The 17,452-nt window shown below is 35.7% G+C and overlaps 1 protein-coding gene across 2 annotated transcripts in view; it reads right to left on the reverse strand.

Annotated features, from left to right (window-relative positions):
• Positions 1-17,452, reverse strand: part of RALGAPA1 (Ral GTPase activating protein catalytic subunit alpha 1) — a 325,621-nt gene that overhangs the window by 55,081 nt on the left and 253,088 nt on the right. The window lies entirely within an intron of this gene.

Below are 17,452 nucleotides of genomic sequence, written 5' to 3' on the forward strand. Positions count from 1 at the left end.
AAGGCAGTTGGAGATGTGAGATTGGAGGTCAGCAGAAAAATTGGGACAGGATAGGTAGACTGGAGCATCCTCAGTATAGAGATGGTAATTAAAACCATGAAGTAGTACTGAGGCAGAAGTGAAGAGGGCCCAGGACAGAACCCCGAGGGACACTGACAGTTGGAGGACATGATCTGGATAAGGATCTAGCAAAAGAGATTGAGAAGTGATCACATAAGTAGAACAAGAAGAAAGTGGTGTTCTGAAAAACCTAGAGAGAGTATCAAGGAGAAGAGGGTGATCAACAGTGTCAAAGGCTGAAGAAAGGTTGAAAAGAATAAAGATTGAGAAAAGACCAATGAAATTGACAATTAAGAGATCACTGATAACTTTGGAGAGAGCAATTCAGGGTTTAAGAAGAGCAGAGAGAAAGTAAAGAAGAAAGTGAAAGAAAACAAAGTGGAAAGGCTAATTATAAATGGCCTTTTCAAATTTAGCCACAATTTTTGTCACAAAGGGCAAAAGAGAGGTAGGACAATAGTAAGGATAGAAAGATCAAGTGAAGGCTTTTTAAAGAAAGAGACAAATCAAATAAAGAAAGAGACAAATCAAGTAAAGATTTTTTGAGAATGGAGACATAGGCATGTTTATAGGTAGAAAGATGGGGAGGGAGAGTGAAAATAAGTGATAAGAGTGGGAATAACAAAGGAGGCAATCTGCTGGAGGAGAGGAGATGGGATGAGATTGAGTAAAAAGTAAGTCCACTTCATCAGGTGAGACAGAGATGAAGGAAAAGATAGTGACAGGACGTATATGAGTGATGTAAGATAAGTAAGAACAGGGAGCTCATGGTGAATGGATTCATTTTTTTTCTGTAAAATATGAGGCAATGTTCCCAGCTGAGAGAGTGGGGGAAGGGGAAGCCATGGAAGGTTTGAAGAATGATGAAAAGACTTAGAAAAGTTGCTGTGGAGAGTGGCATAGTAAGCATAAGGGAGACATAGCAGGATTGCCTAGCAGCAGTGAGGTTGTGTAACATAAACTTGTAGTAGATCAAGTGAGAAAGATTGTATGATTTTATCCACCTTTGTTCAGCAGAATGAAGTTTCAGCATGTATCAAGACATTTATATAAAAATTACAAACAAAATAATGTGTATACTAAGTTATTCTGTGGCTGAGGGGATAAACTTATAGGGAAATAAGGAAAGGCCTCTTTGTAGGAGGTGGCAGAAATGTATTCAAGGCTTATAAAAAGGCATGAAGAGAAAAGTTTATCCTCTTCTTAAGACTTATCAAAAAACTTTAAGACACTGAAATATTCTGTTACTGTCTATGTCTTCTTGCAGTTGATACAATATTTCCTTTATGTATTTGGATGTTAAGGCATTTGGAGCACATAAATACTGATATTGGTTTCTTGTCTATGGTTCCTTTTAGCATGATATAGTTTCCTCAATTATCCCTTATTATTTTCTGAATTTTTATTTTTGCTTTGAGAGCATGATTTGCAACTCCTGCTTTTTTGAATTAACTTGATACATAGTAAATTTTTTCAGCCCCTCACAATTTTTTCCTGTCTATGCTTTTTTTTTTAATAAAGGTTTCTCATAAGTAACAGATTGAGGGTTTTTTCCTTAAAAATCCAATCTGTCCCTCTTTTTTACTTTATTGGACTGCTTAATACATTCACATTTAAAGTTACGAGAGTTAGGTTTATATTTTCTTCTATTCTAATACTGGAGTTTTTGCTAAAGTTCTCCCTCCCCCCTTCTGCTATAAACACAATACACGTCTCAATTACTTTAGCTTATCTATTTTAGGGTGGCTATTCTTACAATGGATCCCTTCCCCTCATTCTTGCTTGTAAATCTGGTTAATTGTACCTTTTTTCTTCTTGTCAGTTAATCAAAAAGAACTCTCCTTTCTCATCTAGTCTCATTCATTACTTTGAAAAATTTATTTACTGTGCTTCTTTCCAGAGTATTTTGTTCCCTTAATCTTTTCACTATATATCATCTCTTTCTGACTTCTCCAGACTCTTATTCTCTGGGTTATGGCTCCCATACTTATCTAGTCCCTCTCTTTTCTTTGTATTCTTCACAGAATCAAAACTACCGACAAGTCATTCTGGTCTTCTTTAAGTAGGTTCTGCCACTGCCTAGTAGAACTTGCCCTTTGGCAAGTTTGCTCTTTCTTTCCATTGTGCCTCACTCTCAGACAAACAACATTTCCTGAAATTGAAACAGAGGATAGGCTCCAAGGCAGGACTCCCTGCTCCCCACATCCCCTATTATGAAGATCACCACTGACCTTTGCTCTTCTCCGTTCACCTTCCTTTCCTAGGTTCATGCCCTCTCAATCTCCTAGTAACCAGGTGCTCCCAAGGGCTGACTCTACCCTCCAACCACACCCATCCAAGACAGGATGAATGGTGTCTCCAAAGCCCAAACACCTGGTGCAATGGCTCTATTTTCCTTTACAAAACATCTCTCTTTACCCACAAGAGCATTCATTAGTAGTACCCCTTCCCATCATCAAAAAAAGGCCTTCTTGCCTTTTTTTCCTCTTATTCTCCCCCCTCTTCTATATCCAATTTTCTTGCTGCCTTTTCTCTTCCAGAAACTCCAAAGAAATCACCTTCCCTGCATTACTAGCCCTCAACTTAACCAGGGGATTTTCATATCGTCCCTTCTATTCCTTTTCCTCACCTCTCTCCTTCCACATACCCTCCCCATTTTGTAATTTAGTCTCCCCCCCCAAAAAAACAGATTCACTGGGGCATGGTGTGCTGTAAGGTTCAGTCCATAATGCTCCAGGTCCACCTCTTCACCATCACCTCCGCATGATTTCTGCTTTAATCCCTGTCTCCCTGTATGTATTTGGAAAGAAGTTTCTTAATGATCTCTCTGCTTTCACTGTTGCTGCCCTTAGCTGTTGTATTCATTTACCTCTCCTGTATTTCTGTTGTTGGGGGGTATTCAAGAAGCAAATAATCTCTTCAGGTCTGGTTTTCTTTTAAAAAATGTTTCAAATGCCTCTTTAATATATTTTTAATAAAATATAGAATAAGTAAAATATAATATGAATACATAATATATATAAATATGTGAAATACATAAAAAAATTTAAAATTTCAATTTTAAAATTTCCTCTGGATTCTTTCAATTGGCACTTTGTTTTCTGTGCCCAGAAGTTTTGGGCAGTTTTCTTTTCTTTTTTTTTTTTTTTAATTAAACTTTTAACATTTATTTTCACACAATTTTGGGTTACAAATTTTCTCCCCTTTTTTCCCCTCCCCCCCCCCCCCAGACCCAAGCTTTCTAATTGTTGGGCAGTTTTCTTGAATTGTATTCAAGTCTTCTGTTATGTCATGTTCTTCTGGGAGACCTATAATCCTTAAATTTTTTTTATATTTCCTGTCTTAAAGATCAAGGCAGGATTATATTGTACTGTGTATCTGTACATATGGAGAGTAGGTTTTCTTTCAATGTTTTTGCTTCTCTTCTAGATTATCCTTCACTTTTGTATATTTGTATTCCTAATTAGTTGTCTTCTCTTCCATTTCCTTGGTGAGACTAACCACTGCAGATTGACATTTTTATGTTCTACTAATTATTTCTACCGTATAGGCCATAAATTCTGGTCTCACATTTCTCATTTAAACTACTCAGAACAGCACTTTGTAGTTCTATAATCTCAAAAGCCACATTACTGATCATCTGCCTCATCAGATGTTGAAACAATTCCCCCTTTTTTTACAGTATATATTCAGAGATTTCTGAATTCACATTTACTAGATATGGGGGTCATATTTCCTTCTGCTTTTGATGTCTTCCCAGCTGGTTTATTTGCTTATGCTTTAGGTCTTTGAATTTTCTTTCTCCTGAGATCTTTGGAAACTTGAGTTTTTGTTTTTTTATTTTCACCTATTGATCACTTTCTTACTCTCTACCTTCTGATGATGATTTTACTAGGGGCTGGCTCCTAGGCTCTTCCCATGCTGGACAATTAATTCATAGTTCACCACCCTAGGTATCTGCTCCAAGTGATGTGTGTGTGTGTGTGGGGTGGGGGTGGGGGTGGGGGGTGGGGCAGGTAGAAAGAACAGAACTAGTACCAGTTGTATACTGTATTCTTTTTCTCAGGGTTAGTGGGAGGACCACATATAGGGCACCCTGCCTCATTCTCTCTGTCCTTCAGTTCTCTGGCCCAGCGCTAAAGAGGGATACCACACTATTGCTATTGCAGCCTGGGCAAATTTCTGCTGTTCAGAGTTTGGATCTCCTTGGCAAGGAGGAGATAGGGGTCAGGTTGTAGAACTCGAGCTCAAACAAGGCCAAATATTTGTTCTGCCCTGTTTACTCTGACCATCTCTTTAAGAGCTCTGCTCTTAAAGTGCTGTCACAATTCTGGCTATCACAATTTCAGCAACTGGGTAGTTTGGATGTGCAAATGACTACAAAGTGGAGGGCAGTGTTAGAATGTGAGGTTGGCATTTCTGTTGCAGTCCTATGGGTTGGCCTTGCTGCTGAGAGTATAGAGGACAGTGGGGAAGGCATTAAAGAGTGAACATAAGTTAGGCATTAGTTCTTAGATTTTTTGGTGTCCTAAACAAGATCGGTCAAACTCAGCCTGGAAAACTCCCAAGTATGGCCTGAACTGGATTAAAATGTAATTGGGAAACATTTAACAAAATAAATATAAATACAAAACAGTATAGACAATACGTGGCCCACTGGGATCTGTTTCTATTTGAGTTTCACACACTGTACTGGCTATGGAGATAGCTGAAATTGTTTTACTTCTGGTGCACAATTTCTTTTTTGGATGGGTCTGAGAGGTCATGGGGATTGGAAAAAATGTCTGAGCCTTCTATTTTGTGGGGCTATCTGCTTATATTTCAACAGACAAGAAAAATCTCATTATTACTTGTGGGAGCTATCTCTGAATCGGGTGACTGTGTCTGGTCAGGCTTTGTTAGAGTAATGATTAGTTAAAAAGCAGAATGAGGAAAATAATTTTAAAAATTAAACCAAGAACAAATAAAAAAGTAATAAACAAGTAATTCATGATGGAAAAGTAAAAATGGACAACAGAGTTGATATCAGTATCATTTATAATTTCCTACAGAAGTTTAATTGATGTAAATTAACTGCTTAGAAGACCAAAAGAGCCCTGAAAATGCCTTAGTCTGCAAGGTTGCCATAACTTACTTGCCAAGTTGAGAGAGATGCTGACCAAAGGCAAGGATGGCTTAAAATTTATTTGTAAAATATTATGAAGAATGATGATAGATGATTATGAGCAGTATTGACTTAGAAAATCATAATGAAGCAGAAGAAAGCAAAACCAACTTGAAGAAAGCTTGGCAAAGTAATGCCAGGGGCATGTTATGACAAAAATTAAAGGACAAATAACAGAAGTTTGGAAAATGATCTGACAATATACTATTTTCACCATCAAAGACAGCAGATCAGGCCACCACACACACCCACACTGGTAGAAATAGCACCACAGAAAACAAAGATGAGAAAGGCACTTGAATTAAACTAAGTGTAGATAAGTATAGCTATATAAGAAGTGAAATAATCACTATGGTGATCATATGGTGACACATAATGTATATGAATGAGGGACATATATCAAAAATCACAGAAAAAAATCTTGGACCTTATTAATAAGGCAAAAAAGTAGCCAAGAGAAGATCAATAGTTGCTGATATATATTTCTACTTTACAATCTAAACAAATTCTTTACTGAGGATATTCTTGATGAAGATATCAGTAGTGACCAAGCAAACTATGTTTGCAAACTACACTCAACAATGGATCACATCTTTACAACTTTCCAAGTGGATGAAAGCTCTAGAGAAATATAAGATTCCATTTTGTGTATTGTTTGTGGAATGTAAAAAAAGCACCTGACTTTGTAGGGCAAAATGCTTCTTTCATTTTAAAGCTATTTTCTAAGAAGATGTCTTGCACCCATATACCAAAATCACTGGAGTCCTCAAAAGAACATAAGTAACTGTGTTCTATGATTACCTGATCATACAAATCAGAAGACAATAAACAACAACTTCAGGAAGATATATGCACAACAAAGGTGTTCACCACAATGATGTACAGAGTATCAAGCTCCTGGGTGAGATCTGTAGCCACGCAAAAGATTATAGCCTGAATATTCACACAGGAAAGACAATGTAGATAAAGAATGAAAAATCATCACATGCATATGGATGGACAACCTATAGAATTAATCTATTAGTAGGTATACCTAGGACAGGCAGTAAAGAAAAATAAGAGTTGAGCCTGGAATTGAAGAGGAGGGATTGCCTTCATGAAACTGTAAAATTATTTTAATGATCCTAAGCTTTCCATGGAAACAGAAGCCCAAGTTTTTAATATCAACCTTCTACCTGTGTTGTAGTTCCAGTTTCACTATCATACATCAAACAGTCATACAGTGTTTAAAGGATTAAAAATGGAAAGAGGTGGAGCCAAGATGGTGAAGGAAACGCCTCCAAATATCTTCAAAAATGATTCTAAACAAATTCGAGAGCAGCAGAATCCACAAAAAGACAGAATGAAACAAATTTTCCGGCTTAAAACAACTTGGAAGGTTGGCAGGAAAAGATCTGTTGTACCAGGGTGAGAGAGGAACAGAGTCCACTGAAGGCTGTGCCATTTGTAGACTGGGCCCCAGCAAACCCAGAGCAGGTCTTAGGGTGCCTGAATCAATGACAGCAGTGGCAGTTTCCAGGCACCTCAGCCCACAGATGCCCAAGACAACTTAGAAGGTCAGTAGGAAAGGTCTGTCGTACCTAGGTGAGAGTGGAGTGCAGTACAGCACAGGCTGCACCAGCACAGTCCTGGCCGGAGCACACCAGGAGCAGGCTTTGGGAGCCACTGAATCAGCCAGAAGAGGCAGTAGGAGAGGTTGTTTCTGTAGCTCTGAGTCCGCAGATGGTGAGGGGGTTGAATAACTGGGCAGAAGGAGATTACAAGGGTCTTTTAACTAGCACTGGGGCAGGACTCCGTTGCTTTGCTCATACTCAGATCTGGGTTGTAGTTTTGGGGCAGGGAGGAGCACTATCATAGCAGAGCTTGCAGCAGCAGTGGATGGAGGACTCTTGTCACAGTTCCAGAGAAGAAAAGAGTGTTTGTGGTCACTCACAGACCAAAGCGCAGGCCAGGAGAAGAGTAAACACTTCTCCTTAGCTCATACTACTTTGGAAGAACTGAAAACTTGCAGGTCACTAGAAGTATCTCTGAAAACAGCTGCACAAAACCCTTGAAGCTTGGAACAGTGTTCCCTCCACCCTGGAAGTAGAGTCCTACTTTAACAAAGAGTTAAAAGTGCACTAATAGTCTGGGAATGAGTAAACAACAGAAGAAAAAAAACTACCTCTGACTATTGAAAGTTCCTATTATTGACAAAGAAGATCAAAACACACTCAGAAGAAGACAGCAAAGTCAAAGCTTCTGCATCTAAAGCCTTCAAGAAAAATATGAACTGGTCTCAGGACATGAAAGAGCTCAAAAATTTTAAAAACCAAATAAGAGAAGTAGAGGAAAATTGGGAAGAGAAATAAGAGAGATGCAAGAAAATCAGGGAAAAAGAGCTTGGTAAAGGAGACACAAAAAAAATACTGAAGAAAATAACACCCTAAACAACAGAGTAGGCCAAATGGGAAAAGAGGCCCAAAAAGCCAACGAGGAGAAGAATACTTTAAAAAGCAGAACTAGCCAAATGGAAAAGAAGGTCCAAAAGCTCACTGAAGAAAATAATTACTTAAAAATCAGAATGGAGCAAATGGAACCTAATGACTTCATGAGAAATTAAGAAACAATAATGCAAAGCCAAAGAATGAAAAAATAGAAGAAAAAGTGAAGTATCTCATTGGAAAAACCACTGACCTGGAAAATACATCCAGGAGAGATCATTTAAAAATTATTGGATTACCTGAAAGCCATAATTAAAAAAAAAAAAGAACTTAGATATCATTGTTCAAAAAATTATCAAGGCAAACTATCCTGATATTCTAGAGCCTGAGGGTAAAACAGAAACTGAAAAAATCCACTGATCATCTTCTGAAAGAGGTCCCAAAATGACATCTGCTAGGAGTGTCATACCCAAATTCCAGAGTTGCCAGGTCATGGAGAAAATATGGCAACAAAAAGCCAGAAAGAAAAAATTCAAGTATGGTGGAGTCACAGTTACACACACACACACACACACACACACACACACACACACACACACAGACAGAAGCAAACGTGTGAGTTGAATATGAAGGGATGATATCTAAAAAATAAAATTAAGGAGTGAGAAAGGAATGCACTGGGAGAAAGAGAAGGGAAAAGGCAGAATAGGATTAATTATTTCACATAAAAGAGGCACAAAAAAGCTTTTAAAGTGGAGAGGAAGAGGGGGGAAAATGAAAAAGAGGGAATGACTGAACCTCACTCTCATCAGAACTGGCTCAAAACCCTTCCTTATAAATCTTACATCCTTACAGGAAAATATTGGATAAGAGAAAGGGCAACATAGAAGGGAGGGAAGATTAGGGGAGGGGGTAGTCAGAACCAAAGCACTTTTGAGGAGGGACAGGGTGAAAGGAGACAAAGAATAGAATAAACGGGGGGAATAGGATCAAGGGAAATACAGTTAGGAATAGTAACTGAAAAAAATTTTGAAGCTAGTTTCTCTGACAAAGACCTCATTTCTCAATATATAGAGACCTGGGTCAAATTTATAAAAATAAAAGCCATTCCCCAACTAATACATGATCAAAAGATATGATCGGTTTTCAGGTTAAGCAATCAAAGCTATCTATAGCCATATGAAAAAATACTCTCAGAAAAACCTAGGAAGACGTGTGGGCTGATGCAAAGTGAAATGTACCATGTACAAAGTAACAGCAATACTGTAAGATGATCAGCTGTGAATAACTCAGCTGTTCTCAGCAATACAATAATACAAGAAAACTCTGAAGAACTTATGATGAAAAATGCTATCTATTCTCAGAGAAAGAACTGATGGTGTTTGAATACAGATTGACGCATTTTTTTTTAAACATTTTTCTTAAGTTTTTTTTTTTTGTCTATGTTTTCTTTCACAACATGACTATTATGGATATGTTCTACATGATTACACACGTATAACCTATATGAATTGCTTGTCTTCTTAATGGGGGTGAGTAAGTGGGGAGGGAGAGAATTTGGAACTCAAAGTTTTAAAAATAAATGGTATAAATTGCATTTACATGTACCTGGGAAAAAAATTCTAAATAAAAGCTAAAAAATATTGATATAACAAAAAAGTTAACAGAGAAGTCCATGGTGAGTGTGATCAGGATGCAATATAAAGTCAATGAGGAACTGTGATGAACAAGACTAAAAGAGATCACTATGAAAATGTATAAGAAAAAGAATAGATGGGTTTGTCAAACAGTAAAGGGGAAAGAATGACAAGTAAGTAATCAGAGTGTTCTCTTCAATGTCAAGAAAATGAGGAAGTCTTCCTTCATGTTGGGTGGACTCCCTTTGGTGAATTTTTGAAAAGACGTGGATGAGAGTCACATACAACGAACAAACATTAATTGGCACTGATCTGCATCAATAGATTGAACATGCTCAGTTTCCTTTGCTGGCTCATCATTTTTCATATCATGTAACTGCATGTGTTCTCAATGTGGATCATAGACTCATTTCTAGCCTCCACCCCAGACTAAAGCCTGCAGGGGAACAACTACAGCAAGAATCCCAAACCAAAGGGGAGCCTGAATTGCTGTTACTGAAAATGCAGAGTTTTCAAACTGGATGATATTTCAGTAATGCACAACTAGTAATCTGTGAACTGGCTCAGTCGTTCTGGAAAGCAATTTTAAAACATGTCCAAAAAGTTAGTAAACTGTGCATATCTTTTGTCCCAGAAATACCAATAATAGATCTATACTTCAAATAGATCAAAGAAAGAAGAAATGAATCCATACGTACAAAAATGTTTATAGAAGTTTGTTTTTGCAATAGCAACTAGAAAATGAAGGGATGCCCACAGATTAAGGAATGGGTGAATAAGTTATAGCATATGAATGTGACAGAATACCTATGATGTAAGAAATGAGGAGGAGGAGGTGAGAGTTTCAGAGAAGTCTGGGAAGATGGGTATGAACTGATTCAGGTGAAGTGAGCAGAACCAGGAGAATAATTTATAAAACAAAAATACAACTTTCAAAACCACAGAAACTCTGATCAATGCAATGACCAATCACAATTCCAGGGTATAAGGAATGAAACACTGAAACTTTTTTTTTTTTTTGGACATAACCCACACATGTTGATAAGAGAGGTTTTATTTTCTTGCTCTCTCACTAAAAGGGGAAGAGTGGGAAAGGATGTGGGAGGAAGAGAAGGAATGCTTTCGCTGACTGAAAGTAAAATTTAATTAAAATATTAATGTATCACAATGTTTAGCCATTTCCCCAATCAATAGGCATCTACTTGGTTCATAATTCTTTGCTACTACAAAAAGTGCTGCTATAAATATCTTAGTATATATGGATCTTTCTTTTATCACTGAACTGACCTCTTTGGGTACACACCTAGCAATGTATTTCAAGGTCAAAAGGACAGACATGTTAGTCATTTTCTTAGCATAATTCCAAAATGGTTGGATCAATTCATGGTTCCAAAACAGTATATTAGTGTTTCTATCTTTTGCCCTCCCACATTAATGATTACAATCTTTGTCATCTTTGCCAATTTTCTGCAACCTAGAAGCTGTTTTTATTTGCATTAACTTAGTATTTGCGATGTGGAACATTCTTTCATATGGTTGTAAAGTCTGTAATTCTTCCTTTGAGAAGTTTCTTCTCTTAGACACTCAAACCTAAATTTAGTTTAAGTGCCCTTCTTTTTGTAAGATTCAGCACATGCATTCTCTTCTGCATGAAACCTTTCCTGATCCCTTCAAATCTTAGTGCCCTTCTCAAACTTTGTTGTTGTTTGGTTGTTTCAGTCAAGTCTGACTCTTTGTGACCCCATTTGGGGTTTTCTTGGCAAAGACATTGGAAAAGTTTGACATTTCTTTCTCCAGCTCATTTTACAGATGAGGAAATTGAAACAAACGGTCACACAGTTACTAAGTATATGAGGTCAGATTTCAAATCAAAAAGATGAATCTTCCTGACCAACATTCTATCTACTACGCTACGTGGCTGCGCTGCCCTAATAACTTTGTATTTAAATTACTTTGTATATTACAAAGTATTTATTAACTTTATATTTTTATATGTACTTATTATTTCTTTTATTAGAATATAAAGTCCTTGCAAGCAACGTGTATCCTCAGAACCTAACATGGTACCCAGCACACAGTAGGCCCTTACAGTAATAAATACTTGAAGGATTCATTGTTGGTGTCATTTGATTACTTACCCATTGGATAGTGACTTTTGGCTTTATGTTATATTCTCCTGTACAGATATCAGACTCCTGTCTGATACTAATGCAAAATTTTCCCCTCAATCACCTGCTTTTCTCTCTACCTGAGTTCTATTAATTTTGTTTGTGCAAAAATTTTCATTGGATCTTATGATCATGGTTGTAAAACTGGAAGGAATCTTAAGAAGCAAATGAGTACAAAGCTTTTACTTTACAGATGAGGAAAAGAGGATAAGTGATTTACCAGTGTCACATAGCTAGGAAGTGTCTGAGAAAGGATTTTAACCCGCGTTTTCTTGACTTCAAATCTGGTGTTCTATCTACTATGAATCGTCATGTAATCAAAATTACACCTTTTTATCTTTATCTTCTCTATCCCTTGTTTGCTTAAGAAAATCAGGGGGGACTCTAGCCACAGCTATGAAAGGTACCTTTTGGTATGATGTGTTAGTTTCCAATACAATGGACATTTGATCTTATGTTAATCTATTGACCTAAACCTAATTTGTGTCCAGTTGCTTTCCAGTTTTCCTAGAAGTTACTTTCTCAAATAATTTATAATTTCAGTGGGGCAGCTAGATAGTACAGTTGGCAGATCCTCAGGATCTAAATTCAAATCTGACCTCAGGCATTTACTAGCTGTGTGACCGTGGACAAGTCACTTAACCCTGATTGTTTCCCCTCAAAAAATTGCAATTTCAGGTTTTTCTCAAATAATTGAATATTATTTGATTCTTCCCTAAACATGTTGTTCTACTCATCTATTCTATTTCTAAATCAGAATCAAGTAGTTTTGTGATTTCTGATTTTTTTAATACAACTTCAGGTTTAAATGTTAATTCTCTTTCATTTCTCTTTGTTGAATGACTGAAGGATAAAGGATAATGGAACATGTTTAATTTGATTAAATCTTTTCCTAATTCTACATGGGATTACAAATTCAGAGCTGAACAGATCTCAAAGACCAGTTATTCTAATCCCTTAATTTTAAAGATGAGAAAACCGGGGCTCACACTGGTTAAGTGATTTGTTGAAGGTCACCACACAAAGAGTGGCAGAGATGGGATTTGAATTTAGAACCACTGACTTCATATAAAATGACATATTCATAATCCAAAGAGAGCTGTTAGTGCACATATGAAGTATTTATACATGCTACTTCTATAATTTTTAGCTCATAGGTTAGATCTCTTATGGCAAACTTCTTAGAGAGAATGGACAAGAGTTGTAGACTGTAGCCTGAATGGACAAGAATTCTGTAGAATAAACAGGCATGGAGTAATTGTGATCTACGCTGTTTAAACGGAGCTACTAAATTGATGAGATCACATCCATTTGCGTATTTAAGTACTTTTAAGTGATAACCTCATATGGAAAAGATAATTCTGATCTTGATAAGCAATTATACTACTGTTAGTGGTTTGAGACATTCATGCAGAGCTATTTATACTCTTTGGCTTCACTGTTCTTTCACTGGTTGCATATTTACAATATTATTTATTAGGGCTTAAAGGAATAGTGTTGGAATAAGGTTGTTTTGATTACTTATTTGTACACAACTTCACTCTGGAGTTTCTAGGGATTGAACATATAAATACAGTCTTATTAGTATATTGCTTTAAGAAATCAACTGAGACATTCCTGAAAAAATATGTGACTGAAGGAGAATTTGTTAATATCTCTTTGTATTTCCTTGAAATTCTATAATAGATTCTATAATAGATATTTGAGTTGACTTTCCAGAGGTTATATTCAGGCTGTAGTTTCTTAGGGGTTTCCACGGAATCTAATTTTATTTCCCTAAACTTTACAGAAACCATTAAACTTCTGATCTGAAAAGAACTAATCTGACATACTTATTTATAAACTAGAAGATTCTTTTACAAAGTTTGAAAGAAAATCAACTGTTTTCCATTTCATTAACAGAATTTCGGAAGAAACTGACTCAAAATGCACATATATGTGGGTATACATGCCCTTTAATAGAAAATATAGTAGTATAAGGGTCAAATTTAATGTGAATACAATTATCTCACCCATATCATTTAGCAAAAACTAAATCTTGAAGAACTTATCTATAAAGTTGGGTTTAAGAATGTGTCCTACAGGAAACTGGGAAACAAGGAGAGGTATTTATTAAACACCTACTATATGTAAGATAGTCTACTAAGTGCTAAGAATACAATGCTGGAAAATATCAGAGTTCCTGCCCTCAAGCAACTCAAAATAAATGCACCATTAAGTATAGAACAAAACAATTTTATGAGAGCATTAGTGAGCTTCATAAAGTGTTACAAGAAAATTGGAAAAGAAAAGGACTGGATTACTTCTACACAGAGTGATTAGCAAAGACTTCTTTGAGAAGGTGACATGTGAGGTGCTTCTTGAAGGAAGAGAAGGGATTTCAACAGGTAGCAGTATGAAAGAAATATATTCCAAGTTTAATAGATAGCTTTCATGAATGCATGTAAGTGGAAGAGTAAAGGAAAAGACCAGGTAACAGTTTCAACATGGTTAAAATATGGTTGGTTAAGGGGAATAGTATGAAATAAACAAAGATAAGTTGGAGTCAGATTATGAAGATTTAAAGTGCTGGACTAGGGAGTTTGCACTTTATCCAATAAGCAATAGGGAACAACATGATTAGATCTCTATTGTAAGAAATGAAAGGGATTTTCAGCATATTGATCATTTGTGCTGACACTTTCCTCTTTTTCTTTCTTTTTTTGAATCTTTAAAAAATTATTTATGTGTAAAAGCTCTCTGGAAGGGGGAGAAGGAAGGATAATAAGGAAAACTATAATGATATAAAAACAAAAGATACCAATAAAACTTTATTTAAAAATAAAAAAAGAAATGAAAGGGGATTCTATGAACATTTTATGTCAGTGTTAATAGCACTTTTGATTTTTAGATGTTGAAAGGAAATTACTTTTAAGTATTTTTCTATTGCATAGATAGAGACAATTTATAGAGATAAATGACTTAAACTGGTGGCTGATCAGTAACACTGCACCACAGTCTAAGAAATCATATGAATGACCCAACTTGACTATCATTGGACAATTTGTAACGCAGTCTGTAGAAAAGTTAATGCTACTAGGTCCTGATGGTATTGAAAAACTGGTCTTTTTTCCTAATGAAAAAAAATGCTATACTTTAAAATTTCTAGAGAAAGTTCATGCCACACTTGTTCCATAAGATCTTAAAATGATTATTTTACAAAATTACTAGACAACATTTTAAATGAAAAGTCAGAAGTAAACTTAGTGTCTTTAAAATAGACATAAATGATTTCCTTCCCCCTCTCCTCCCAGCTAAGTTTAACATCAAGAACAGAAAGACATCAATAATTCTAGTTTGCCAGAGGCATGGCTATTTCTTTATACTCACTGTCAAGTATCTAATTTAATTTAAAGGTATTAAACTCCATGCTGAGGTCAACAAGCCTTACTTACTCCAATATTACACTTCAACCAGTGCTCATTAATGTGTCTACTGAATGGATTAGCACATCTGAAGATATATGTACAAAGGAAAAGGGGACAATTTAATGATATCCAATTGTTCATTCGTAACAGGACACACGTTCAAAGCCTCAACTTATTATCATTAATGTGGAATTTATTAAATTCTAATAAAAAAATACCAATGCAGTAAGTCATTTTTTGTTGAAGGGTATTAGCTACCTATCATTTTTTTTATAGCTTTCTCTTCTAATGAAGAAAACAAATTCTTTTTCTGATATATCACACCAAAATACTTCATAGAATAATGGTATGTTAGATTTAAAGCAACAAAGAATGTTATATATCATGTATACCAGCTCTCTAATTTTACTAATTAGGAATACAAGGCTCAAAGTGGTTAAATGACTTGTCCAAGACCCAAAGCCAGGATCTGAACCAGGTCTTCCAATTTCAAATCTAGTGCCCCTTCTAATTAATCATACTGGCTAGGGTAGAAATATTTGATAATTGCTCCCACATATGCTTTTAAAAAATTTAAATGTCAAAATACCCGACATACTAGTGTACCTAGCAGTGAACATACTTTCCTAATCAAATATTACCAAATGACAATCCCTAGCTTTTGATACTTGTTTGTTGTTTAGCTGTTTCAGACTCTTCGTGATCCCATTTGGGGTTTTCTTGGCAAAGATACTGGAGAGGTCTGCCATTTATTTCCTCCAGCTCATTTTACAGATGAGAAAACTGAGGCAAAAAGGGTTAAGTGATTTGACCAGGCTCACACAGCAAGACACAACAGCAAGTGTCTGTGGTCAGATCTGAACTCAGGAAGATGAGTCTTCCTGACTTCGGCACTCTATCCACTGCACCACCTAGTTGCCCCTTGGTACTTGTTTATAACTTTCTAATTATAATCTAAATCTCAATTTTGCTGCCTTTCACTATTGCCTATCAAAGTTTGAAGCAAGAACAAATCAGAATATTGTCCTATTTCTTAGAAAATCTTGGATAAAGGTTCTCAGATTTTAAAAAATAAAACTGATAGATGGCATAAAGCACCACGCCTAGACTCAGGAAGATCTGAGCTCAAATATGGCCTCAGACACTTGCTGTGAGGTCTGGGAAAGTCACATAACTTCTATTTAATAGCACCTACCTCCAAGGCATGTGGTGAGGATCAAACAAGGTAACAGCTATAAAGTGCTCAGAATGGTGTTTGGCATATAGTAAACACAATTTAAATGTTGTCTTTTTTATTATTACTATTTTATTATATATAGTTTTAAATTTTATATACATGACATATTTTATACCTTACAGCAACTCAAAGATAGGTACTACAGGTATTATTATTATTACCACTTTTACAGTTAAGGAAATTGAAACTCTGAAACATTAAGTAGCCCAAGGTCACAATAGTAAATGCTGGAAATGGGATTTGAACTCAGATCTTGGTTCATGTCAAGTCCAGCACACTTACCTCTTTACCATGATACTAATGGTCTGGTAATTCTTTTATAACATTCCACTGAAATTGTTTAAGAGTTGTGTAAAGTGCCAGGAAAATTTTAATTTATGGTAGCACTTTTTTGTATGATAGACTTAGCCTCTGTTTAGTTTGATGTTGTTTATTCAGTAATAATTTTAAATACACAGAGAAAGGAAAAGATAAAAAAGAGAAATGCTAATTTGTAGTTAACTTATTAACATGCTTTCCTCTGGGTGAACTACCACTACTTTTACCAACATGACCTTTGTCAATAACAAAAATAAAAGGAACTGTGTACTTATCACAATATTTTAAGGTTGTTCTAAGGTTAATGAAATGACTGAATGCCTCTTCTTACTCTAAGAAACTTTATCTGGGAAAGAAGTGCATCTGCTCAAACTTTCTTGGTGAGCTTCTTAAAAGCAAATTATCCAAATCATTATAAAGAAACCTTTAATTCTAAGATGACAAATTTATTAATAATTTAACTGTTAAAATGACAGTTATAGTTTTATATGCTTATATAATACAAAAACAAAAAAAAAGGGAGCATTTGCCCCCAAGAAGCTTACATATTAAGGAAGAGTATTTTTGTCTAGGAAGTCAGAGCCACAGAATAAAATATAAACTACTATTTGGAATTTAAAGCCCCTTACAACCTTGCACATAATATCTCCCTGCTACTGAAGGTAATCTACTTGAGGGCAAGAACTGTTTTATTTTTGTCTTTTTATTCCCCACCAGACAGCATGTTATAATATGTGCTTACTGCTTGTAGACTGGGGAAAAAAGGTTGATTTTATAGCACTTTTAGCCAAATATTTACCTTTTTAAATTAGTACAGGTAACTAGAGGTATTATATATTTGTTTTTACATCGTAGTACTGGTCACAGCTATATTTTATTCGAAGCTTAGGTTCTGTTCAGGAATTCAACCACTAATTATATTTTTCTTACAGTCAACTCTAAACTGCTTTATAACACTCCACAGTGTCATTTCTAGTAATGCACTGCATTATAAATTGGCGAATTATATTAAACCCCCCCCACAAAACTAATGCTTTA

This window comes from Notamacropus eugenii, chromosome 1 (assembly GCF_028372415.1).
Source record: "Notamacropus eugenii isolate mMacEug1 chromosome 1, mMacEug1.pri_v2, whole genome shotgun sequence".
Classification (NCBI taxonomy): domain Eukaryota; kingdom Metazoa; phylum Chordata; class Mammalia; order Diprotodontia; family Macropodidae; genus Notamacropus; species Notamacropus eugenii.